Source organism: Melanotaenia boesemani, chromosome 24, assembly GCF_017639745.1.
Source record: "Melanotaenia boesemani isolate fMelBoe1 chromosome 24, fMelBoe1.pri, whole genome shotgun sequence".
Taxonomy (NCBI): Eukaryota; Metazoa; Chordata; class Actinopteri; order Atheriniformes; family Melanotaeniidae; genus Melanotaenia; species Melanotaenia boesemani.
In genome coordinates, this window is record NC_055705.1 from 14,272,384 (window position 1) to 14,297,926 (window position 25,543).

The window sequence follows — 25,543 nt, forward strand, 5'->3', positions numbered from 1 at the left end:
ATTACCCAACTTTCCAACCTTAACTCTGCATTCTGGGCTCGTTTGATGGCCTGGGGATATCTATAAATGAATGAATGAATGAAAGTTTGTCTTTGCATCAGGTGCAACAATTTTTTTTTTAGTACAAACCCGTCCAAGAGTAGACAGCAACAACATATAGAACAAACAGGATCAGGCAGACTGAGGCAGCAGCCGCCGTGCAGCACGCCATCTATTATATGCATTTCCAGAGCATCTCTGATCAGCACTGCTCTATATAACTTTTTCTTGTGAGATGCCTCTTAACTGCAGCCAAATTTTGCTTTATGCACTCCATCACATGCTAGCTAGTGGATATAAAAACACGGGCCACTTTGAACAGGCATTGTGGCCCATTTAGCAAAGAAATCAGACATATCAGAGGAAGAGAGAGAAAGAGACAGAGGACAATTTAAAAGAAGAGTTAAAGACTGACTTTTACTGGCTGGAAAGGGCACACAGTACAGGAAGGATGCAAGACAGATGCCGGCTCAGTCGTTGATGGGAGGCGCATCACGGAGAAAATCTGCAAAAGTTCTACTGTGCATCTTTTAGAAGCCTCAGGAAGTTTTAGAAAAATAGTATAAATATAACCTTAAAGTCGACTTTTTTTTTTTTTTTAAACTCCTCCCTTAAGACTCATTTATGCTCATTTATACGTAAGTAAACGTGTACATCTGTTTCAAACGTTGCTGCCCTCATGGATTCTTTATGAACCATGGTTGTTAGGCATCCACCATCCACCAGAGGTCAGGGCAGAGCTCAAAGTTCACCTCTGAGTTCCGACATAAGTTTCAGACAATTGCTAATACGGTGATGGTGGAAGAGATAATGTACATTAGAAAGCGGCATGAAAGGAGGCAGTGCCCTAATCAATGGTTTGTGCAGACAGTAAATGCATCACAGCTGCTGCTCCTTTGGTCCTTTTAAGCTGGTTGCGCATCTGCTATTCTAACACTGCCAACATGGCTTCCAGTGGTACTACTTCAGTTGGCCTTGTTGGGGGACACATATGAAAAAAGCCCAAGAAATGGACCAAGTTGCAGACAAAAACGACGCAGGAGATGGACGAATGGCTCCAGCAGTGTTTTTCAGAGGAACTCATCTGCCTTTCAGGGGCACATATTTCCCTGTAATCCGAAATGACAATGGTTGCCACTTCAGGGCAGCAAAGGTCGGCGAATCCTGCTCCCCCAGTCAGTCTGTGATTGTGTCCTTGGGCAAGACATCGGCATCGCTGGTGTACGAGTATGTATGAATGTTTGGTGGTGCTCTGAGACTCCGTTGCTTCGGATTGGCTGCCATGTTTTCGTCGGTCAGCCTCAGGGCAGCTGTGGTTGCACATGTAGCTGACATCAAGTATAAGTGAGGAGTGAATGAATACAATGTAAAGCTTTTTGGGTACCCAATATAAATCTAATCATAATAAATATATCTATTAGCAACACTGAAACTGAGGAAAGGCATCAAATCAATGAGATGGCCAGCAAACAATCTAGATCTCGTCCTGTTGAAAATCTATGGCTGACATTTAAAACGTCCACCATTGGACCCTGATTCATCTGTCAGGAGGTGCAACAAAGGAATATATATACATAAAAATGAAATTATTCCATACATGAGGAAAAAAATCACAATTGCAACAGTTTCATATTTCTATATTTTGGTCATGTTTTTAAAAAGCCCAAAGATCAGGCTATTTTGCAAAATAGCTTGTAGTTTGTAATGTTTGATACCATTGATTTATAATGCGTCATTTTTAAATAACAAGTGCAACTCATCTATTTAGGATTCAGATATCACGATATTTGGCACCTGAAGGTTGGGGATCTTTTACCATTACATCCTGACTGAGGATGACGGGACACTACATTTAAATCTGAAGTGAAGGGACAGAACCGTTTCAGTGTCCACACCAATGACCTTCCTCAAATGATGATTGATACTGCTCCACTTATCTCATTGTCTCCTTCCTCTGCTGTATCAATCACTTACAAGAAATAATATGAAAAGATGTTCTTTTTGTTGGATAGAGGTTAAATGGAGGAATATGCATCAAGCTGTCTGGAAACCAAAACACACAAGTCTGAGATTAATGGTCAGCTGTAGAAAATGTTTCAACTAAGAATATTTATAGTTTAAAAATGTATGTAATCTAAAGCATCCTAGGCCTGATATCACACAACGTACCATTTAACTATATAAGAGGAGAAATGGGAGTTATATCAGCTGTGAGTAGTCTGACCGGATCATCTCTTCAAAGGAGAAGTTTTCTGTTCTTTGATAGATGAAGGGTTTAGAAATCAGGGCTGCACCCTGCGCTCCAGTATGCTGCGAAGGTTCAGTGATATTTTGATGTGAGGATCAGGAAGGCCATAGACTGCTTCTTTCCTTTATCCTCCTTCCTTCCTTTACTTCTGAGGTTCAAATGCAGAATGGAGGATTGAGTCTAAGATCATCCAACAAAAGTCCTGGTAAGATTTTCACTGACAAACTGGTCTGTGCAGAGGGAGCTAGATCTCTGTATTATCATAAATATTCAAGACTGATTTTAGAAAAATCAGTTTTTGTTAATGCATGCTTCTGTCGGAGGGTAAAAACATCTCCAGCTACCAAAGTCTCAGCAGCACTCCAAGCTTGAATGCTGGTGACAGGGCAAAGCAAACACAACCAAAAGGAGACAGATTCCAGCACCATTTCCGGCATCAACTGAGGAATTTTGACAGTTTTAACACAAGAACTTGTAAGGAGCAGCAATCTCAGCATAAGTTTCACTATTGCAAGGAAGGAGGATGGAAATGCATCAGTATGCAGGTATGTAAAACGCTTTCAGCAAAACTTAATGGAAACAGAGAATATTGTTTGAGGATAGTTTTAAAAAAGCATAAAACAAAATTAAAACGGGGATTAAAGCCCTTACCCCATTAAGGCCCGACCCATGAAAAAATGGTAAGAAAAGTCCCAAAAATTTTTTAATGAGGTCTTTATTTGGCCCTTCAACAAAATGTAACAAAAATTTAACATTCTTTTGGGAGGGATATCTACCATTTATTACCATGTGATATATTAAAAATATTGGGATTTTCCACTTCTGGGTATCTATTAGGGGACAGAAGACAAGTATCGGGTTGTGTTCAACAGGATTTTGAGCAAAGTTTAAACCATAAGTTAAAACAATGTCTCAAACTGTATGTAACATTGTTACGGCCGCTGCTTATTGCAGGCAGCTGCGGCTCGTTCTGCAGGTAAGTGCCTGGCTCAGGAGTGGCTGGCTCCAACGCATCCCTGTCTCCTCCCCTCTGATTGGCTGCACGTTCGGCCAACCAGGCTGCAGTTCTGTGGAAGCCAGGACAGAAAAGGCTTCCACAGTGCTCAGTCGGGAGGGGAAGCTAGAATGGCACAGGCTGCTTCCCCTCACCTTAGTTACTGTGTGTTTGTATTGTAGGAGTGAGGCTGGTCAGCGCAGTTGGCCTCAGCTCCGAGTTTGGCAGACGTTTTGGTGGCATAGCTTACTGGGTGTCTGCTGTGCTATTTGGTGGTCTTGTGTGTGTTGGACTGATCGAGTGTGTGTTCCCCGTGGGGGACGGTAGAGCAGTCCGTTTAGTTTGAACGCACCTTTGTTATACACTCAGTTTAGTTAAAGCTTTGCTACACTTCGGTTTGTGTTCTGCCATTTTGGTTATCTTTTGTTTAGTTTGGTGTTGGGCTAGTTTGGTGTTTTGTTTGTGACAGGCGTCACATTAGTTTATGGAACTGCTGCTCTTTTGTTTGGTTTGGTTTTCACACCGAGTTCTGTATTTTCATTTTGGTTTCACTCGGTGGGTTTTATATAGGGTTTTGTTAATTCCTTTGTGTATTTATTTCAGCAGTTTCACTAACCCCAACACATGTTTTTCCTTTGTTCCAGGTTTTATTCTGTGTTCCATGTTTGTGTAAATAAAATGTGCTGTATTCCCCTTTTACATCCAGACGTAACTTTGTTGCACCCAGTCACACCCCAGATTTGGGTCGTAACAAACATATGTCACGTCGGGCTCTTATGGGTTAAGTCATGTTTTTTTCTGGTGTAGGTGGTAGGTGGTGTACAATTTGTTTTCCACTGTCATCTCTGAAACTAGCCACTCCCCCCCCCCCCCCCCCCCCCCCTCAGTTTGGGCTAATACACAATTAGTTGCAAAACATCTTATCGACTAGTTTTCTCTGTCTTTAGCTTTCTTTTCTTGCATCAGGCGAGTGGTTCACTTCATTTGACCACGTGCAGTGTGAAAGTAAACTCAGTGATTGAATGTTGAATGCTGAAAAAAAAGTGTTAAGATAACAAGGGCTGTCCAGTGCAGCTGTTTTTGCTATTAATCTTGTTTTTATTTGTTTGTTCTTTTGGTGCTTTGTCATGAAATCACTAGTTAGCCAAGCTTAAGTTTTATGGGAAACTAAAATTTAGTAATATGTACGACATGGGTGAAAAAGAACTAGACAACTGGTTTCCTTTTTTCCTTCAATTTTTAGCAAATTTTATGTAATTTCTCCAAGATGCTGTGGCTGCCATGCATTGATTAGGTTAATGGTGATTTTATCTTTATTTATACAAGTTACAATTTTGCAGTTCTTTTAACAGTATTAAAATGTTCATGAAAGGCAGATTTGCAGGTGTCGTTTCACTGCTGATACTTGAGCTGTTGGACTAACGATATAACTACATTATCCCATCATTACATGAATTTACCTTCAGATATACTCCAGTCGTACACAGCACATGTAAAGGGAGATTTTTCTTACATCATTTGTAGAACAGACACTGGTGTCACCGAATCCTCGCTCACAGCCGACCTGCATATGCGGCAAGATGAATGTAGCCCATCACCTTTTAGTGTGCGGCGAAGGTAAAATGACATTTGAGTGCTGTGCCAAATGTGAGTGCAGTCTCCACTCATGTGCCGCTGTCAGGAGTGATCACTGTTATTTCAGTCGCCTGTCCAAATAGGGTTCCGATGGCTTACCTCTGTCATTGCGTTCAGGTAGTCGAGATAGGAGCCCTGCATTTGGCTGCACTCAGTAAATCTGATTAGAGAGGCTGTAATAGCAGGTGGTGTCAGAGAAAGCACTATGGAGTATTAGGAGAGGACAAAACAAACACCAGCCCCCCTCCACTCTTTGCTGGTCTCTATTCAAAACAACATAAAAGTGTATCATGGAGTTTCTTGCTGTCACCTTGGGATGTGACGAAAAATAAACTGGACTACTCAACAGACCACTAAATTAACTCACTTTAATTTAGGGCAGAAGGACACACACACATCACTTCATATGTTGGATGGATCCTGCTTCAAAATGGCATGTCCACCCTCTGAAGGAGGTGACAGATGCTATTTGAGAGTAATTGCTGATGCGCTACACAAACAGTGGTTGTGTATGTTTAAATTCCCACGAATCATTCGAGTGCAGCCAAATCAGAACAGATGGAGCCAGTTCTTCTATGCCTCACAGGTCTCTAAAGCTACTTATCATTTCCATTTTTACATTTAAATCCTAATGAAATCCTCCTTTGCTATAGTTGAATAACATCCACAAATACGACAGCAAATCAGCCGAAGCTGAACGTGTTAAATCTGCCATCATTTTTAGCTTCAATCACAAAAACAAGTCATTTTGCTAAAATGCTGTAAAGCTTAAACTCCTTACCTCTTAAATAAAATCTTCCATAAGAAAACTAACCTCAGTCTTTCATGTGGTGGTGAACATAACTCTACTAGAGCTGAGTGTGCTTTCCAGATGAGCTGCTGCTGTGTGAAACATCTGTCATACCTTTCCCACTTTATTTCAGAGACCCCTCAGGGTAATGACACAAGTGGTATTTCTAATACATTTTTTAATATGACAGAATTCAGAAGAAATAATGGCTGTTGAGTCACTTAAGCCTTTAAAGCACCTATGGATATATGAGACAATGGCAGCTTTTTATAATGTAGATTGAATCCGCCTGGTTAACTTTATAGAATTGGCCCCTCATACTTCTTGAAACCATATAAGACCTGCTGCCTACAAATGTGAAATAGCTCATCTCCAACTTTCTGCTTGTATCATATTTTAAGACTACCAGGTCTCACATAAACTGCCACCAATCAAAAACATGGCTGACATTACAAAGGTCATAAAAACAAGCCAAAATGGCCTTTTTTTCTGACAGCGGACTCTCCCTTTGGGATTCAGTGGGAAGCTCACTCAGAGGGAAAGGGTTCAACGTAGAGGAGCTACTCTGATGCATCATGCAGCCCAGTCAGGACGCTTTCCAGGTGCCTTCTAGGGAAGGTGTTAGACATGTTCCACTAGCCTTGGGACAGACCTGGAAAACGCTGGAGAGACAACGTTTGACTGGTGTGAGAATAGTTTAGGCACCTTGGAAATATTGGAGGTTATTTCTAAGGAAATGGAGGTCTGAGGATCTCTGACTGTCGGCCCTGCAAGCCATTCCTGGAAAGGCAGCGGAAAATGGATGGATAGAGATTTTAGCATTTCCTGGCCCTCTCCCCATTGTTATGCTTTGTCAGATCTGTAATATAAAACCATTACCTCCTTGAAATGTTAATATAATAATGTAAATTCAACACCGCTCTGCTTCCACAAAGCATGTGTGCAGCCCTCTGGAGCACATCCATCAGTTCAAGACATCTCCATGATGCAAAGGAAAAAAAGACATGCTCTTTTTGGAGCATGGTTAAAGGCACAGTTTGGCATTCTGGGAAATATTTGTCTTTTAGTCAGAAGGTTGAAGATTACTTCTACCATCAGAGAAGCAGCCGGTCAGCACAGAAGGTACAAAACAGTAACTCAATGAAAAACAGCAACAGTCACGGCTTCAATATGCCTGAACTTGATTAGTTCAAATGCTGGTATAATAAAGCTACGTGTGTGTGTCCAGTTCTTTGCTGAAATGGAAGCTTAGTGGATATAATGGAAATAAAGCTTTGTGGATATAAGGCTCCTCTGTTCTTTATTTTGGTAATTGCTAGATTACTTGTTGATGCTGGACCTGACAAGAAGAGACAAAGGAAGGGGAGCTTGAGGAGCATGATCAGGGACAAAATGGATTAAAATTTTCCCAAAAAATATTCAAATTATTCCTAAAGCCTATGTATACAAATCTGTCATAAGATTTTGGAAACGGAAACATGTTAAAGTTCAGGCTCCTAGGTGCATATTTTTTGTTTTATAATTGCATCTTTAGTGGACCTGAACTAGAAATTTTTGAACACCATCAGCACAAAGAAATGAGTATGAAATCATTTTTAATTTATCTTCTTACCCGTTTCTTAGTACTTTCAGTTGTGTATGATTTTTGAAATTAATATGACTACCTTTTTAAAGTTCAGTTCAGTTTTTACAGAATAACCAATAAGACCTTGGAGGTTTTCTTTAGAAATTACCATTGTTACACTATAAACTTCAACAGCAGGTCTTATGTGGCAAATAGGTCCGACTGGCTCTGAATTCCAGATCTAAACATTTTTATTTAGGCTGAAATAAAAATGTTTGTCCTGTATTCTCATTTGAAATGTAGATTTCACAACTCTCATCAGTCCCCACAAGGGAATCAAGGTGTCATTAAGTATTCATTTGCTGTAAACACAGATTTCTTCTACCTGCCCACCACATTGCTAAAATCACATTTAACCATGAGACCTTTTCTAAATAACCTCTTGTGAGAGCAAGTCATCAAATCAGCGTACAACATCTGCTTCAGCTGGCTGCCAACCAGCGCTTGCTGAGGAAGATGCATGCTTCAAACCCCTCTTTCCTTGCTGTCCAGTAGTGTCTTGTCATGAATGCCATCCTCTCCGGCTCATTTCCCACCCCGATCTCCACGCCAAACGCTTCTCAGGCCTCTTGGTACAGACAGCAGTCTGCCATGCCACCCTGGGGTCACCCATGTTCACGGCTAATGTGACAAAGCCAGCTGCTCATCGCTGCCTAACCAGCCTCTCACCAGCTGTGATTGGATGTAAGGGGTCGCTCAACTGGTCCGCCGGGGCCCTTTTATAGAGCAGATCATCCATGTCCTCTACACAGATAAATGAGCTGAACTATGTAGCTGATGAGGAATCTGTACTGAAAGCTTTGCACAGAAAAGTGAAGTCCATGTGATCTGTCTCTGCCGCATGAAAGCAGATCAGAGAATAAAAAAAATATGATAAGGAGTAGAGACTAAAAAGGAAAGGTCAGCTCTTTGCAAGCAGCTAAAGAATTGCAAGGTAGTAAAAGGATAACATCTTAGAAATGGGAAAAAAAGATCTTTCAAAGAAGACATCTGATTACTGCCTTATTATTTGAGTACATTTTTTTTCCTTTTGAACCTCTAAATGACAAAATGAAGTCATGCAATAAAGCTCCACAAGTTCTATCTGCTGAAAGCATGAATATTACAATAAAATACATTCAATTTTAAAGTTACAAAGAACGTATATTTGTTCTCATTGCTTCAGTAGCTCCTTTCACATACCTTTTCTGTCAAGGAGTGATGCGCCTTCATTTAGAGAGCAAAAGCAGAAAATTAACACACCTCCTGATATGCCTTTGAGCCAGTACGGGAGGTAGTAACAGAGGCAAGACCAACATACATACTAACACGGGCAGAAACCATACAGTAAAGTGTTATGAAGGATCCTAAACCCAACTGCTTTTACCCATTCACATATGAAGTTGTTTTCCATGCTTTCATCTGCTTGGCCATGGAGAAGCTCAATGGAAGAACCAAATTGTTGGAGATACTGGGTAAATGAACTCATGGATAAATGAATCTATGCCATTATTGCTGTTTTTTTTAAATAAAGTACTAGTTTGGATGCATTTTTCTGATAAATATATTAAGAAAATGTGTCAACTTTTCGCTGGTACTATATTTAATTTGAGAACTTGTGTCCAAACTTTAAATATATACTCATTATACTCAAAATAACAGATGGTTTTAGAGGAAAAAATAGCCTAAATAAACATAAATATATACAATGATGCATAGTTTATGTTTAGAGCACAAAGAGAACATAAGAGTTCCAGATCTAGCCCAAGTCCAGTAGTACCAGTACCTCAAAATCACACCATAGAACTGTAAGAAAAGATAAAATCCTATTAAATTAACAAAGCTACATTTGCATTAACAATGCCAACAAACATTAAATAGATAAACAAAATAAACATGAAATTACATCAAATATAATAATAAAGAAAAAAGCCATGTGTAATATCTGAACATCATTTTCTGTCAAACTTGAGCTTGGGGCAAAATTTAACACAACAAACGACCAGAACATTGGTGGGTGGTAATTATGTTCATCATAATAAATATTAGTTTTGTATTATTTTAAACGGGAAAACTTCGTTCCTATTGTAACAGACTGACATGTTACATGTAACTATCATGCTAAGATTGTAACCATGCTCACAACTTCTGTTCAGCTAAGATAAAAATATAGTGTCGTCATTGTTCTTGAACATGTCAAAAGCTTAACCAAGGCAGTGAACGAGGACGTGTCTAATTTAAAATCTCTGGCTGCTAGTCAAGGGGGCTGGTTCTCTTCATGCTTTTTCTGTGTGTAAAGAAAAAGGAAGGTGTGAGCCGGTACTCCATCCTGATGTGACAGCTGTTGGTGGCTAGTAGCAGAGCTCTTTTGTTTTTTTTTGTTTTTGGTGTAGTTTTGGTCTACAGTAGTCTGTCTTCCTGTTAATAAATTGTCAACGACACTGGATCACACTTTCCCATTCAGAAGGTTGTAAAGTTTGTAACTTATGCCGCGATAACGATTAATCATGAGCCTGATTTGTGTGCCCTACATTGTGTGTGATGCATGTGGTGGGAGCCGAATGACTATTAGTGTGTTCAGTTTGAAGGAGGTCCGTTTTTAGAATGACCTCATATTCTAGCTAAAAGTATTCTTGTTGACTAAAGGCCCATTTATGCCCCCTTACATGCATAAATAGTGACGTCCGTTTTAAACTTTGTCATGTGTTGCAGTCCTCATACTTCCATGCGGGTAGTGTTATGTTCAGAGTTCCCTCCCATGCATTGACGTCTGTTTCAGACACGTTAGGCAGCGGTAATGCGTCGCTATAAAGTTGTTCCCAACCGCCCAACACACCCTAAACATTTGCATATAATCTTTTTTTTTTTTTTCCAAAAGCTTGTGCAATTTCTACAGTTGTTCTCATCTTCATTCTGCTTTTTGGTTCCCTTCCTGATTCTTTTCTTCTTCTCTGATTATTCTCTGGTTATTCTGCTCAGCACTGCCCCCACGACTTCCAGTGGTATTGCTCCATGTTCTACGTCATGCGGCGGATGGCTAAGCTCCCTGAAAATCAACCAAATTATGTGTGTAAGCGATGCAGAGGACGGATAGTTTCATCCATCTTCTGCGTAGAGCATAAATGGACATTAAATCGTAAAATTTGCAAAACCAATATGGAAACTTTGTTTTGTTTGCATTGTCTCTTTACAGATTTATTGAACCAGTATGTGAAAAATATCACATAATATGAAAGACATCAAAGGTGAACCTTGACTTCATTGTATTCTGTGAGGAAAATTGTGAACGTGTGCTATGATATTTTGATGTAGTTTCTCACGTGTGTAACTTGTTTTTGTTTAGTGTAGATCGTTTATGCAGGTATAAACTGTTTTGATGGGCAGACACCTTTTACTGGATGAAGTCGGGTCGGCGAGTTTGCCCCGACTTTCCGAGTCATGTATCCAACTTCAAGGGGCATTCAGTTTGTATTTCTGATGGGGGAACTCAGAAAATCTGACTTCAAACGCATCATATGAGCCTGAAAAAGTCATGTGAATGAACACAAACATTTGAAATGAAGGATTTATGAACAACTGTTTTTTGTTATTTGTTTTTTTGTTGTGGTTTTTTTACATTTCAAAATAACAATATTTTTTAGTTTGGATGTCATTTCTTTTCATATATACCAATAGTTTTAGTTTGTCTCCTTGGAAAACTTGCAGACCTAGACACTACTTTGGCCCAGATTTCCCTTCTAGCAGTAACAATCAGTATAAAAGACAACAGATAAACAACCTCAGCTGCCTGGGATTGAAGCTCAAAACAACCCCAACAACAAAAGCAAAAGAAAGGCCCCTCACCAGCACTAATTGTTAATAAGGGGTTTTGGCATAATTAATTTTTCTTTCATTCAGTTCCCAATTTGCTCCTGCTGAGATGGCATTTGTGTCCTACGGGTCTAATCTAATATTTCTGTTTGAACCTACAAACTGTTGCCTTGGGGAGGAGGAGGGGGTAAACTATAGTTGCTTGTCAGCCTTGATAAACCAGATGTAATCCATATGGAAATGTCAGGGAGCCTCCGAGTCACATGGTGAAGATGGAAATGTCGACTGCTGTGGAGGCTTGTTGTCTTGGCTCAGCATGGGTTCAGCTGTCATCCTGTACTCGCTGTTTAAAATTAAATAGTACTACAGGTAGTCACTTAAAAAATTAGGTTAGGATCAGTTAGCAGCAGTCATAGATATCAGCCGCCTGGGGTTGCTTCAAGTTTTTAAAAGCCCATGATATGCATAATATGTGCTTATCAGCTGCTTGTTCTTATATTTTACCTTAATGGTGTGCAGCGGGAAATTTTATTTTTGCATTAATGAGCTTCTCCAAACAGCCTTTGAATGCAATGAAATCAAATTCAAAGGAATATTTAATCTGGAAACAAATGTGCAAGTTGCACTGATGTTGACATCTTTGACTGCAAAATGCTTTTACAGTTTCACATCCTCACTCAGAATCAGATGAGATAGATCTGTTAATGCCAATTATTTTTCTTTCTAAGGCCATTGTAGTTTTTGGTATAACAGATTTCTTCTTTTTTTATCATTTCCCCTCGGTATAAAAAGGCTAAAAAAAAAGTCCCAAATGTTTTTTATTAGAGTTTGAGGGTAAAATGTAGCCGAATGCATCTTTAAACCTGGGCTGGATTGCGCTTGAATTCTTTGATAGCACCACAACAGATAAGGCTACTTATCTCAGAGCTGCCACACATAAACAAGCCCAGCTGTGCCATCTGGCCTTGCTTTGGTTTATCTGAGTATCACATGAGTGAGTTATTTGGAAATTAAACTGCGCAAACCTCATTTTTTCCCCCCATCATTTCAGCTATGTTTATCCTGCACCGTTTCCTTACATCTGTTGTTCAAAAATATTTAAAAAGCATATGCTGTTGGAAGAGAAAATATGGGATTTAGTTACTGATACATAAGTGTGTATCCCTGAGCTGCAAGTTTTAACACCTGCTGTGGTGTAAGCATGCTGAATTGCAGTGCATGTATTTGAAATATATCATTACCCTGCAGCTTAACCTGCACTTGAATAGCCTGAATTATTTGAGTAATTTAACTGAATCATGCCTTGTAATTACAATAAACGCTAATTACCATTGCAATTATCACACTATCAGATAATGTAATTGGGTCCTGGAATTAAAGGAATTACTCATGGTGTTGTGACTTAAATGAGCATATGAACACTTCGGGTCTCAACAGTGACTTTAATGTCCTGAATGGATTTTTATTTCCGGCGAGACAAGGACACAGACATGGATGTCAGCTCTGATGCTGATGTTTTTGCCTTGACAAATTGCAGCTTAGAAACATACTGACGAGACTGTTACTAATAAAAAGAAGCCCTTCATATTCAATTTTTAAATCCACCAAGTATTATTGGAATCAAGACAACAGGATAACTCATTGTGAGTTATCACTTAATAAAAGGCTTTCATATTCAGTGGTTTTTGGGGGGCTTTTTAATGGCACGGACGAATACACCATCCAGCACATTATAGGTTGAACAGAGGGGAAAGTGTCCATGGAGATCTTGTCTCTCAAACACCAAATACAATGTGTACTTCTAACTGAAATCTCATTTAGTTGTACAGGAATAATAACAAATTTTCAATGTATTTAAAGAGAACCAGGATACTTATGGCTTTGCACCTTTTATTCCTCAATACTTTGTAAGTGGGCTGCTCTAGTGGGGAAGTGGTGTCCTGAAAATGAGGATTTAGGGGAGGTGTTGTTCTGATAAATCAAAGTCAGGGGCAGGACAGGGGGGGTGATGGTGACAGATGAATATGCATTACCCCAGCTGTCAGTCGGGAAGCTACAACCACTCAAAAAGGAAAAATTTTGCCAAACTTATTCCCCTGTTCAATACCTGAAATCCAGCTGTGTATTTAAGGCAGAAGTGGCTCCAGAATATGAAGGTGGACAGCAAGATGAACCCTGAGCTGCAGACTACCTGGACAAAGTGGGGTGGGTGAACAGCAGATGGTAGCCAGGAATTGGCCTGAGCACCCATAGCTGCTGCTGCCTACTTGCTGGCAGCCATGTCTGGGCAGATTTCGACTAGCGCCCACTCAGTAGGACCCGGTCCTGGCAACTGTTAGCACCTGCTTGTTCAGCCCACTGCTGTCCACCGGTTGCCATCGTTCATGGCTTCTCATATTCAGTCATTTCATCAATTTTCTCACAGCACACGCTAAATAGCCATACAGACCCACCCTGCAATAGTCAGGACTCATCCATAAAACTACTAAAATTGTTTTAAATATTACCTATTTCTAAAAGTTGATACATTTTTACTATAATCTCAAATTTTAATTTGTTCCAAAGTTGTTTAAAGGTCCCATTCTATGCAAAATTCACTTTTTTAAGGTTTTCTAACAGTCATATGTCAATGACAAAATTCTATCTCCTCTCCCACTTGCTTGCTCCACTTTTTAGCGAATATGTGCTCAAACGGGTGAGTCTGAGATCTTTCTCTTTGTGACCTCACAAAGGGAAATAACCACTGCCCCCGGTAGTGGATACTGTCATTGAACCGCCACCCCAGCTAGCTGAGCCTGCCCTCCAAAATCACAGAGCGGGCATCAGCAAAAGCCAGATCCTCTCCCAGAGAGGGGCGTGGACAGACACCACTAATGAACATTTAAAGGTTCAGACACAGAAACAGCCAATTCTCAGTAGAGCTCACTAGAGCCACATTTGGAATGACTGAAATCAATGACAAAAGTTGAATTTGAGCTAATACACTTTAAAAAAAAGTTGTTGGACCTCTGACACCCATATGAAATTGTTGAAACAATGTATAATATGGGACCTTTAAAACCTTGAGGTTTTAGTGATTTGAGAAATGCAACAGCAACATGTAGTAGTTCTAAATGAAACTGAGAAAACAGAGCAGCAGCTTTAAACACTGTCGTGGGAGGAAGAATAAGAGATGGAACTGTCAATTTAATGCAAAAGAAAAAAATGACCTGACGTGACATAGCAGTGCAAGTGACCAGTTCACTTCAAATAAAGATGGTGCAGTGTGAGTACACGCAGGAGGAAATGGAAATCTTTTTTAAAATAAAGTAAAAAATATTGTCGATAGCAAACAACGGCAAAATGCAGAGTTTTACAAAGATTTAGGAATCCCTATCCTCAAAGTGGAGTCTTGTGAGATGAGATTTTTACGAGAATAATGGCTAATGTGCTAAACACCGTTTGAATGGAAACACCTGCAAGTCGCAACTGCACTTTTTCAAAATGTTAGAAATATCGCTTTTATTTTGTTAAAAACTGTAGTGAAAATGCAGCTACTGTTAATGACCAGAAGCAGCTATTAAAAACAAGAGCAAGATTACTCATTAAGACAAATGTTTAACATTATTGTGGTCTTGATTTCAGAGTTTTAGATAAAAAGCTTCAGAAGTCATCTTAAAAATGGTTCTAAATGTATTATTGGCATCTGTAATGCACCGTGGTGGGAGTTTTATGGTTTTGGGTTGGTTTGGATCCCACTGGCCATCTCTAACTACACATTTCAGCCTAGAGGAGTTTTGTTCCCTTTTAGTTTGACTTCTCCGCTCTTTCATTTGTCTTCAATGAGTCCACATTGAATAACTGAATCTGTTCATTGTAAATGTTTAATAAACCTGATTAGCACTTATTCATGAACACGGGAGCACAGTGTTTTTCAGACATATATTTTAGTTGAATTAATACCAAGTCAAAGTGCAAATGATTCCAGTACTGTTGAAATGAATGAATAATCATTAAAGAGAATAAAAAAGGGGGGCAGAATCTGACGCTCTTCCTGCCTGTGAAGATATAAAACATAACAAAACAAAATAAAAACAAATGCTTCCCTCATGAGCTGATCTCCAGGGAGCTCGTTACTCACCTGCACCCTGTAAAATGAAGGTCAACAACCAGTTTAGGAAGACTGAGCACCCTGTTGTGAGCTCATGTTGCCAGAACGCCTAACTTGATTTTCTTTCCCTTTTTTTCCCCTTATTATTCTACCAACCTTTACAATAAATAATAAGAAGTCTCATAGGATAAAACAAATCACCATTACTAGTCAGTTTGCAAATCTTTGATCTATTTACATTTAATTACACGATTAATTCAAAGGAATCAACCAGAAAGGACATAATGTTGACAACTGACACAATCAGAAAAACAGCCGTTGACATGTACAGTCATGGACAAAATTGTTGGTACCCTTCGGTTAATGAAAGAAAATATCACAATGGTCACAGAAATAACTTGAATCTGACAAAAGTAATAATAAATAAAAATTCTATGAAATTTAACCAATGAAAATCAGGCACTGCTTTTCAACCATGTTTCAACAGAATTATTTAAAAAAATAAACTCATGAAACAGGCCTGGACAAAAATGATGGTACCCTTAACTTAATATTTTGTTGCACAACCTTTTGAGGCAATCACTGGAATCAAACAATTCCTGTAACTGTCAGTGAGACTTCTGCACCTCTCAGCAGGTATTTTGGTCCACTCCTCATAAGCAAACTGCTCCAGTTGTCTCAGGTTTGAAGGGAGCCTTTTCCAGACGGCATGTTTCAGCTCCTCCCAAAGATGCTCAATACGATTTAGGTCAGGGCTCATAGAAGGCCACTTTAGAATAGTCCAATGTTTCGTTCTTAGCCATTCTTGGGTGATTTTAGCTGTGTTTTGGGTCATTGTCCTGTTGCAAGACCCATAACCTGCGACTGAGACCAAGCTTTCTGACACTGGCCAGCACATTTCTCTCTAGAATCTCTTGATAGTCTTGAGATTTCATTGTACCGGCACAGATTCAAGACACCCTGTGCCAGATGCAGCAAAGCAGCCCCAGAACATAACAGAGCCTCCTCCATGTTTCAAAGTAGGGACGGTGTTCTTTTCTTCATATGCTTCATTTTTCCATCTGTAAACATAGAGCTGATGAGCCTTGGCAAAAAGTTCCATTTTTGTCTCATCTGTCCATAGGACATTCTCCCAGAAGCTTTGTGGCTTGTCAACATGTAGTTTGGCTTTTTTATGATTTGTTTTCAACAATGGTGTCCTCCTTGGTCGTCTCCCATTAAGTCCACTTTGGCTCAAACGACGACGGATGGTGCGATCTGACACTGATGTTCCTTGAGCTTGAAGTTGACCTTTATTCTCTTTAAAAGTTTTTCTGGGCTCTTTTGTTACCGTTCGTATTATCCGTCTGTTTGATTTGTCATCAGTTTTCCTCCTGCGGCCACGTCCAGGGAGGTTGGCTACAGTCCCATGGATCTTAAATTTCTGAATAATATGTACAACTGTAGTCACAGGAACATCAAGCTGCTTGGAGATGGTCTTATAGCCTTTACCTTTAACATGCTTATCTATAATTTTCTTTCTAATCTCCTGAGACAACTCTTTCCTTTGCTTCCTCTGGTCCATATTGAGTGTGGTACACACCATGTCACCAAACAGCACAGTGACTACCTGTAGCTTATATATAGGCCCATTGACTGGTTACAAGATCGTAGACACCTGTAATGCTAATTAGTGGACACACCTTGGATTAACACGTCCCTTTGGTCACATTATTTTCAGTCTTTTGTAGGGGTACCATCATTTTTGTCCAGGCCTGTTTCATGAGTTTATTTTTTTAAATAATTCTGTTGAAACATGGTTGAAAAGCAATGTCTGACTTTCATTGGTTAAATTTCATAGAATTTTTATTTATTATTACTTTTGTCAGATTCAAGTTATTTCTGTGACCATTGTGATATTTTCTTTCATTAACCGAAGGGTACCAACAATTTTGTCCATGACTGTATGTAAATGAGGAAACGGATTTAAAGGAGCAACCTCTGATGCCCTTTTCTTCACAAGTCATTTTAATAATACATAATGCATTTACTTTACATGCAGTCGAAGTTTTTAAGAGCATGACTTAGCAGCATGTTGTCAATTTAAATAATTTTTAAGGAATAAAATTGCCTCTTTTTCTTTCTCATACCTGTAATTAAAAGCTGCTTCTGATTACCAAAACTAACCTGACACAGCAGATGGTTTATTACTCAGACCCATCTAGCATGTCCACTCTAGAAACTGGTTTTAAAAGAGCAGGCATGCTTAAAAAATATTCGGTGGGCTATTGGTAGAATAAGAGATCACCCAGTTGAACCAATCTACCAACAGAAGCCACCATTGACAGCACATAAAACTCAACCCGTAGCTGATGGTGTGGTGCACCGATTGCTCTATACGTTTGATTTTTAGCAACATACTGATACCTTGCAGCCTGTGAAGATGGATTCTCTCATGAGTGAACTCACAAATCTTGTAAGAGTGCAGCCATATTTGGAAAGCTAACTGTGAGAGAGCATGTATAAATTTGATCAATGCATATTTAAAGTTAAAATCACTTAAGTTTTAATTATTTTGCTAAACTCGATTTGACAATCCATTTACTTTCTCTCATAAATTATTCATATCTCACCACCTTATCATTTTGGATTTTTTATTTAACCATCTGCAAGACAATCTGAGGTCCCATCTGCTGTCATGACAGCTGACATTTCTTGGCTGTGCTCCTTACAGTCACTCTGTGATTCAGTGTTCCTGTTTATGTCCACAATCCTTGCTTGTACCTGTTTCATGAGCAGATGTGTGGGCTGGTGAGGGTTTGTCCTTTCTGCAGAAATGTATGCTACTTTACATTTTGTGGGCATGTGCAGCTCTTCCTCACATTTCTAACCCTCCTGCCATGATGTGCCTCAGAAGTAAAGCTGAAGAAAAAGACTGAAAACTGGGGTATTGTCCTTCCACTTGAAGCAAACCTTAGGCTGAAAAGGTTTAAGATTGTTGCATGCTAAGGCTAGTAATTTATTTATATATTTTTTATTTTTTTTGTTAAGCTGTTAGAAACGTGTACAAGTCTGGGAGACTATAGTTCTGGGGGTGGTCAACAATTTCCCCGAGAGCCATACTGACTTGGCTAATAGCCACAAAATGAGTTTAAATTAAACATACAATGTGTAATCTGCCTCTAGTCTTTCAATGATTCATAATTGGAGAAAAGACTTACTTGTTTTGCTTGTATGACAGCATGGAGCTAACCTTTGCTTAGATGGTTGACTGCTTTGTCAAACAGTACTGCCTTGTGGCTTTGTTAGAAGAAAGTTTGAGGGTTTTTACTTCCAATTCTGACAAGATTGTAAAACACTTAACATGCTTGGGAACAAAATGGTCTCATGATGTTGTACTCCTTTTATTAAAGCAATACTTTCTCATCAAATAAAATGAGAGAACACATTCCACTTTTGGCTTAAAAGATGCAGCATGTAGTCATTTTATTATCTTTTCTGAAGTATTCATCATTAAGCTGGTTCTGTTAGCGTTGCTGCTGATCTTGCTAACCTGGCAGAGGAAAACCCTTATAGTTCAAAATGTAGAGTTCTGCTGGAACTTATTAGCTTGCAATTGATCAGTGTTCTGACATGGATTATGTTAAATTGTAAAACATTGAGACTGTGGTCTTTCTGTTAAATAATATGAATATTGCTTTTGAGTATTTGGGGAAAAGACAAATGTTTCCAATTTGGTGAAATATGGAGGGGTAAATTTTTGAACTTTAGAACTTTCGCTCTTCAAATCTTCTTTGTATCGTCCCGTCTAGCACTGAAGTAAAACATCTCTTCATGCTCAGTTATCTCAAACAGCAACCTGGACCTGTTGAAGTCCCACACGTTCCCTCTCCAACTGCTGTAATGTATCTTGTGCTGTTAGCCAACAGCTGTTTAACTAAAAAAAAAAAAAAAAACTACTTCTGGTCACCAGCGCTGCCAAATGTGCTTCTCTAATTTGGTCCAAGAAACATTTATGTCCACACTGCTGCCATATGTCTCCCAGACCACTTCTAATTGTTGTTTAAACGACTGGATCTGAAAGCATCCTGAATGTAATGAAGTCGAATTGCACCTGCACTTCATGCACCTGGGAGCACTTCAACCATGATTCATGTCAGTATTGTTGTTAAGCTTTAAAGTTTAAAAGAGATGGATTTGTTTGACTCATTAGGAATTAATTGACTAAACAAAACTTCTTTTTGTCAGACAGCATCTCCAGTTGTCTTCCCTCTTGAACAATATGCTTTGTACTTGTTCCTTTTCTCTCACGGTTCCTGTCTTGGTGATTGATTCTTGTCGTCATAAATAAAAAATGATCAAAAGGTGACTGCTAACAAATTGTGGTAAATGCTGTCTCTTACTGTAATGCTGTGATAGGAGTGATGTTTCTGCATAAAGTGTGAATAAAAAATGTGCGTACATTACTCATCAAATGGTTTTGAATTTCTGCAAATATGCAGAATTTTGTGCTCCTTGATTAACCAAAACAGATTTTTTTATTCCAATCTGCGAAATTAAACTGTTAATAGATTACACTAAATGCAATGCAAAATCTATATAGAAAATTAATTCAACAACTTCTCATGAAGTATTCATTCTTATGTTAAAGTATTTAATCAAGGCAAGTTTATTTTTATGTCATTTCATGTTCAAGACAATTTAAAGTTCTTTACATAAATTATTAAAAGCATCACAACATGGTGCAGAACAAGCCTTAAAGTACATTAAAAACAAACTTTAAAAAGAAAAGAAAGAGAAAAAGCTTAAATAGAGTAAGATAAAATGCAGAATAATATAAGCTGCTGTGAGGAATTAATGGTTATGATAAAAGGCAGAAAATAAAAAAGTTTTTAACCCTGATGTAAAACTGCTGAGTCAGCAGACCTGCAGTTTTCTGGGAGTTTGTTTCACATGTGAGGAGCGTAAAAACTAAACACTGCCTCTCCACGTTTAGTTCGAGCTCTGGGAACAGAAAGTAGACTTGACAAATAGGAAGCCAGTGTAAACATCTGAGGACTGCAGTTATATGATCCACTTTCCTGGTCTTAGTGAGGACCCAAGCAGCAGCGTTCTGGACTAACTGCAGCTGTCTGGACTTTTTAGGGAGGCCTGTAAGGACGGTGTTACAGTGTTCTACTACTTTTGTAAATCCTGCTGAGACACAAGTCCATGACTATTTACAGATAGTTTGGTTGTTGTTTTTTAATATCACTGTTTGAAGCTGAGTGCTGACTTTTAATTCTTCTTTTGTAGCTCCAAAGATTATTTCAGTTTTGTCTTCATTTAACTGAAGGACATTCTGGCACATCCAAACTTTAACTTGATCAATGCGATTATATCAGTGTTTGCATTGGGCTATGGTCTTCTGGTGAAATGAAATGGTTACATAGATTTGCGTATCAGCAGTTTTTTTATAATTTGAGCAACTGGCAGCATGTAGATGTTGAACAGCAGTGGGCCCAAGATGGAGCCTTGGGGAACTTCACTGGTTATTTTTGTTCTGTCAGATTCATACTTACCTAGATACAAAGTAGTCCCTGCCTTTCAAATAGGACTCAAACCAATTAATAGCAATGCAGGAAAGTCCAACCCAGTATTTTAGTTGGTCTGGTAAGATGTTGTGGTTGGCGCTGTCAAATGCAGCGCTGAGATTCAGTAGTACCATAACAGTAAAGTTGCTGCTACCTGTCTTTAGGCAGATGTCATTGAAGACCTTAACTACAGCAGTCTGTGCTGTGGTTTGGCCAAAACTTTGATCACCTTCGTGTGATGGTATATGAGAGGCTGGTTTCAGCCGACCTGAGCTGGTGTGTTGATATCCAGTGGCCTGTGTGTAACGCAGGGCTGTAAAGCAAAATTCAGCCGTCATGATGCTCTGGAGTGGAAAAAAGTTGTGATATGCAGTTTCTCAGCCTTTGGGTGCTGCAGGGGCCCAGGAATGTTTATAATGAATGTCAGTATGTCATCAAAATGAGTCAGAAGCACAGAATTTAAAGGTTGGAAACTTATCTAGCATAGCATTGCTGGATGATGGTATACGTTTCAACACCCACATACAAAGAATTGCAATAATTAGTTGATGTAATAATGAATTTTTTTCTTTCTTAATTTGTGAAACACATGGAGTTTTACCTTCCCTGCTATACCTAACTAAAGAAGTGTAACAGGGTCATGGGGTGAATTCACATCAGGATGGTTTAAGGGACTCAGTTTGATTGGGCAATGAATTCCCCTAAAAAAAATTACACCTTCCTTTGATTTGGTTTGTGTTTACTTTAAGTAAACAATGGAACAACATCAAGTTTGTGCAGTTTTGGAGTTTCTGTTTTTACTTTGGTATTAAAACGGACTTTCCACAATAATCTGTCCCGTATGAGTAGCAGGTGAGGCAGCAATCTTATCCAAATGCTGCAGTACGATGCACTCTGTCACTTCAGAGTTTGTTTAAAGAATAAGAATAATAAGAAATAAAGTAGTGTTGTAATCAAATAGTTGTGGAGCTAAGCAGCTGACCATGACCCAGATCAAGACTCTTTCCTGCTTCATTCTTTGCTTTCAGACTCACTCTTTCATCGCTACCAAAGTAAAGACGGTCAACAATTCTGGGATTTTCCTGCGATTAATTTAGGATATAGGCATCAAATGGAATTAACTGCTGGAAGCATCAGCTGGATGAGGATGCAATGTTTGTACAATTCTTCCCATTTCTAGAAATAATGGGAAGTGAATGGATTAGATGTGGATAATGTAGCTCTTGACTTTATCTTTCAGCACCCTCCAAGTTTCATTAACACCCCCGAAACATATCAGCACTGGTGCAGACTGTAGTGCCTGAGGATTTATTAAGAAGAAATCCAAATGCTGTTCTCTGGAAAATCACCAGAACAGACGTCACCGTTTATCATGTTTGATAACAAGTTTTTATTTTTTATTTATTTTTGTATGTTTGTTTTTTTGTTTGGTTTTTTTCTAGCAACATTCATTTTAAATGTTTTGTCCTTCAGTGATGTCTCAGGCAGCTTTTAGATTTTTATATTTAATTTATTTTTCTGATGAATGAAAAGAGGTTGCTATAGAAACTTGGCAGACAGGTGGCATGTTGAATGGTCAAAGTAGGTTTAACCTGGAGTAGCATCAATAAAGAGCCATTAGTCTTGTTTTAGCTTTAGCAAGATGACTCAACAGTCAGTGAGTTTGTTTTTTTTTTTTTCTTCTTCTTCTTCTTTTGTAACTGCCTCTAAAAACCAGGCATGCTGAAGCCAAACATCTGTTGATGAGAAATTTGAAGTGGGGTGTTTTCTGCATCTGGATAAAGTTAGTTTTTATTATAAAGGAGACATCAGCAGCAATCTAACAGCACCATGTGCTTTTCAATACAGCTGCTCCTTTTTCTCTGAATGTGCATCATCAGTTTGCAAATGAGCCAATTATACAACATAACATGCTGCTGTTGTAAAAACGAAGCCAGCCAAAGCCCTCCTATTGCAGTCTATTCACCTCTCGTTAAGGCTCAGCAGGGGTCTTTGCAGCTCCGAAGTGTTGCCCCATTCGTGGAGCTGATCATCCACTGTGTGGATTTTCTCACAGCTAAACGCAGCTAAGCCCCTTCGTCTGAGCAGAGAAAGACTGGGCTTTATAATTTCTTCTTTTTTTTTTTTTTTCCTGTTGCCTTGCTTGTGATCTGGGGTGCTAGTAAGACCCAAGCCAGGGCTTAGCCTTTCTGTGTTCTATTACAGAAAATGTAATCACACTTGGGCCAGATGGGGCAAAAGGGAGATCCCATCCATCCCTTCATCAGGGGCCAAGGGGTGCAAGCAATGCCCACTGACCTTCTGGAGTCCATTTCCCATTGGTGGACTCACTCCTATGATCATTTTCTTTTTAAGTTACCATGGTGCACTGACCAGACCACACAGCTGATGTTGTTACCTGCCATGAATAAATAAAATGACCAGATGTGACACATAAACAGAAGCAGTGATAGAAAGTAATTAAGTAAACTTGGGATGCATTGAGAACGAAATATCTCCACTATCGCCAGTCTTGATTGCTGTGTAAACTGTATGACCACATTATGACAGCCTGCTTATTGAGTTGTCACAGTTCAGCATAACTTCATTACCTTTTTTAAAACATATGAGTGTTTAGTATCTTGAAAAGGAAAAGAATTTAGCTATTCAGTGCTCTGCTTTAGTTGGGTTCCACCCCTCATGTCTTTGTATTTTTTGTCTGCAGCTAGACTTTCTGTAATCTTACAAAATGCAGGCTTTTTTCTTTGTTTTTCTTTAGATGTTTGGTGCTTTTCTACTCATTTTCAGACTAGTCTAGTGAATCATTCAATCTTCAAACACCTAATCTCAAGAGATGCATTAATTTTCTGTCTACACAGGAGACATCTTTGTGAAGAACATTTTGTAAATTCCAAGATTGCAACAAAATCTAATAAAACAATGACAAAACATAAAATGTATAATTTAAAAATGGTTTATATTGGTATTTAATCACGTTACTAAAAAAAAGTTGTTTTATTTTCTTAGAATGAGCCATTTACAGTATAGCTACTTGCTGTGGGTCCATGGCAGCTGCCATGTGCTACCATTTTACTACGGTGTCTCAGAATGGACAAACTGTGTGTAAAGTGACAACCTTTAGCTTTAAAACTGCAGTACCAGCCTTCTTTGATAGATACTAGAGCACCATTCGGTAGAGGGCAGTACACGTACACAATTTTGAAGTAATTAGTGCAGTCATCCCTGCACCTGTGGAGACTGGATTCACTCAGATGATAACATGTTTGTCTAAAAGAAGTTTGGCCACTGTCTGTGGTTTGCATTTTAAGTCATTAATTCTTGCACACTGAACTTTTAAACTATACCTTTAGAGCACTATTAGCCTAAAACTTGGCATAACGTTGCGTCCAGTGTCCTTAAAACATTTGAGGAAGTGTCTAATCAGAAATTGTCTCCATTGAAAAATTAAACATGCCAAATGACTCAAACTAGGTTTAATATCAGTGTCAACAGGTTGTATGAAGTGATGAATCCTCCTAGATCTCAGAATTACAGAATCAGTGTGGGATCGTGCTGACAGAAGAAAAGGCAGCCAAATCCAAAAATGAGTTTTTGAAATGTCCTTCAAGAAGTCTGAGTCATTCCTGAAGACTTCTTAAAAAATTCAAGAAAGTTTGTCTGTCTTATATCATATTTCCCTTTATGACTGCACTTGCCTGTAAATTTTTAAGGTATTTGGTGGTGTCTCAAGACTATTACACAGCCTCAGTAACTTTGTCTCATTCTCTGTGGCAGGCAGGATTAGAGCCTCCAAGGAATGAATTTATCTCTCAGTAATCTGCGTTCAACCCCACGAATGGTACTGATAGAACATTTAGCCACATTTTTTTGTCATTTATCTTGTTAGCATCTCAGCTAGCAATGCAGCTGGCAGCATCAGTGAGATATATTTTTACATTTGAACTCCATTTCTGTTGCAGCAATGTAGTAATTAGGCTCTAACTACTATCTGTGGATGACCTATAGATCAGTGCCTGAATGACTCATGAACACAAACACTAGAGCTGCTGCATGGTTGTCTCTGCAGGTGCCTCCATCTAGATAGATAGATAGATAGATAGATACTTTATTGATCCCGAGGGAAATTCAAGCATCCAGTAGCATATACATACATTAAAGGTTAGTACTTGACATTAGGGGTTAGTACTTAAGCATAACTAGACTAATTTAAAATTAAATAGAGGCAACGGTAGATAAAGAAGACCATTATTATGGTCTATGTACATATATACTGTACAGGTGATCAAGTATGTACATATGTTGACGGTGGTAGCCAAACAAGGTGCATGAGTGAAAAAGTGCAGGATGTGCAAAAACTGCTGAGACAGTGTTAACAGAATGGGATAAGAGCAAATGTGCTTCCAAATGAGAAAAAGGCACATGTCCATAAAAACTATTCAGACTATGGTTGTGGTTGTGACCCCTGCGCCCTCAGCGAGATGTTGTACAGCCGGATGGCCCGGGGTACGAAAGAGTTTTTGAGTCTGTTGGTGGAGCAGGTCAGGGACAGTAGTCTGGGGCTGAACACACTCCTCTGCCTGCTCAGAGTTCTATGCAGAGGGTGAGAGGAGGAGTCCAGGATGGTCAGGATCTTGTCCAAGGTCCTTTTTTCTGCCACTGAGACCAAAGAGTCCAGCTCTGTGCCCACCACAGATCCTGCCCTTCGGATCACTCTATCCAGCCGTGCTGCGTCCCTTTTCTTTATGCTGCCTCCCCAACACACCACAGCATAGAAAAGGACAC

The 25,543-nt window shown here is 39.1% G+C and overlaps 1 protein-coding gene across 1 annotated transcript in view; it reads left to right on the top strand.

Moving 5' to 3' along the window:
• The first annotated feature begins 2,737 nt into the window (after nucleotides 1-2,737).
• The window catches only part of LOC121635772, a 109,594-nt gene continuing 86,788 nt past the window's right edge, over nucleotides 2,738-25,543 (top strand). The window contains exon 1 of the mRNA XM_041979097.1: nucleotides 2,738-2,832. The gene's annotated coding sequence lies outside the window, so the exon portion shown is untranslated. The remainder of the gene's footprint in view (nucleotides 2,833-25,543) is intronic.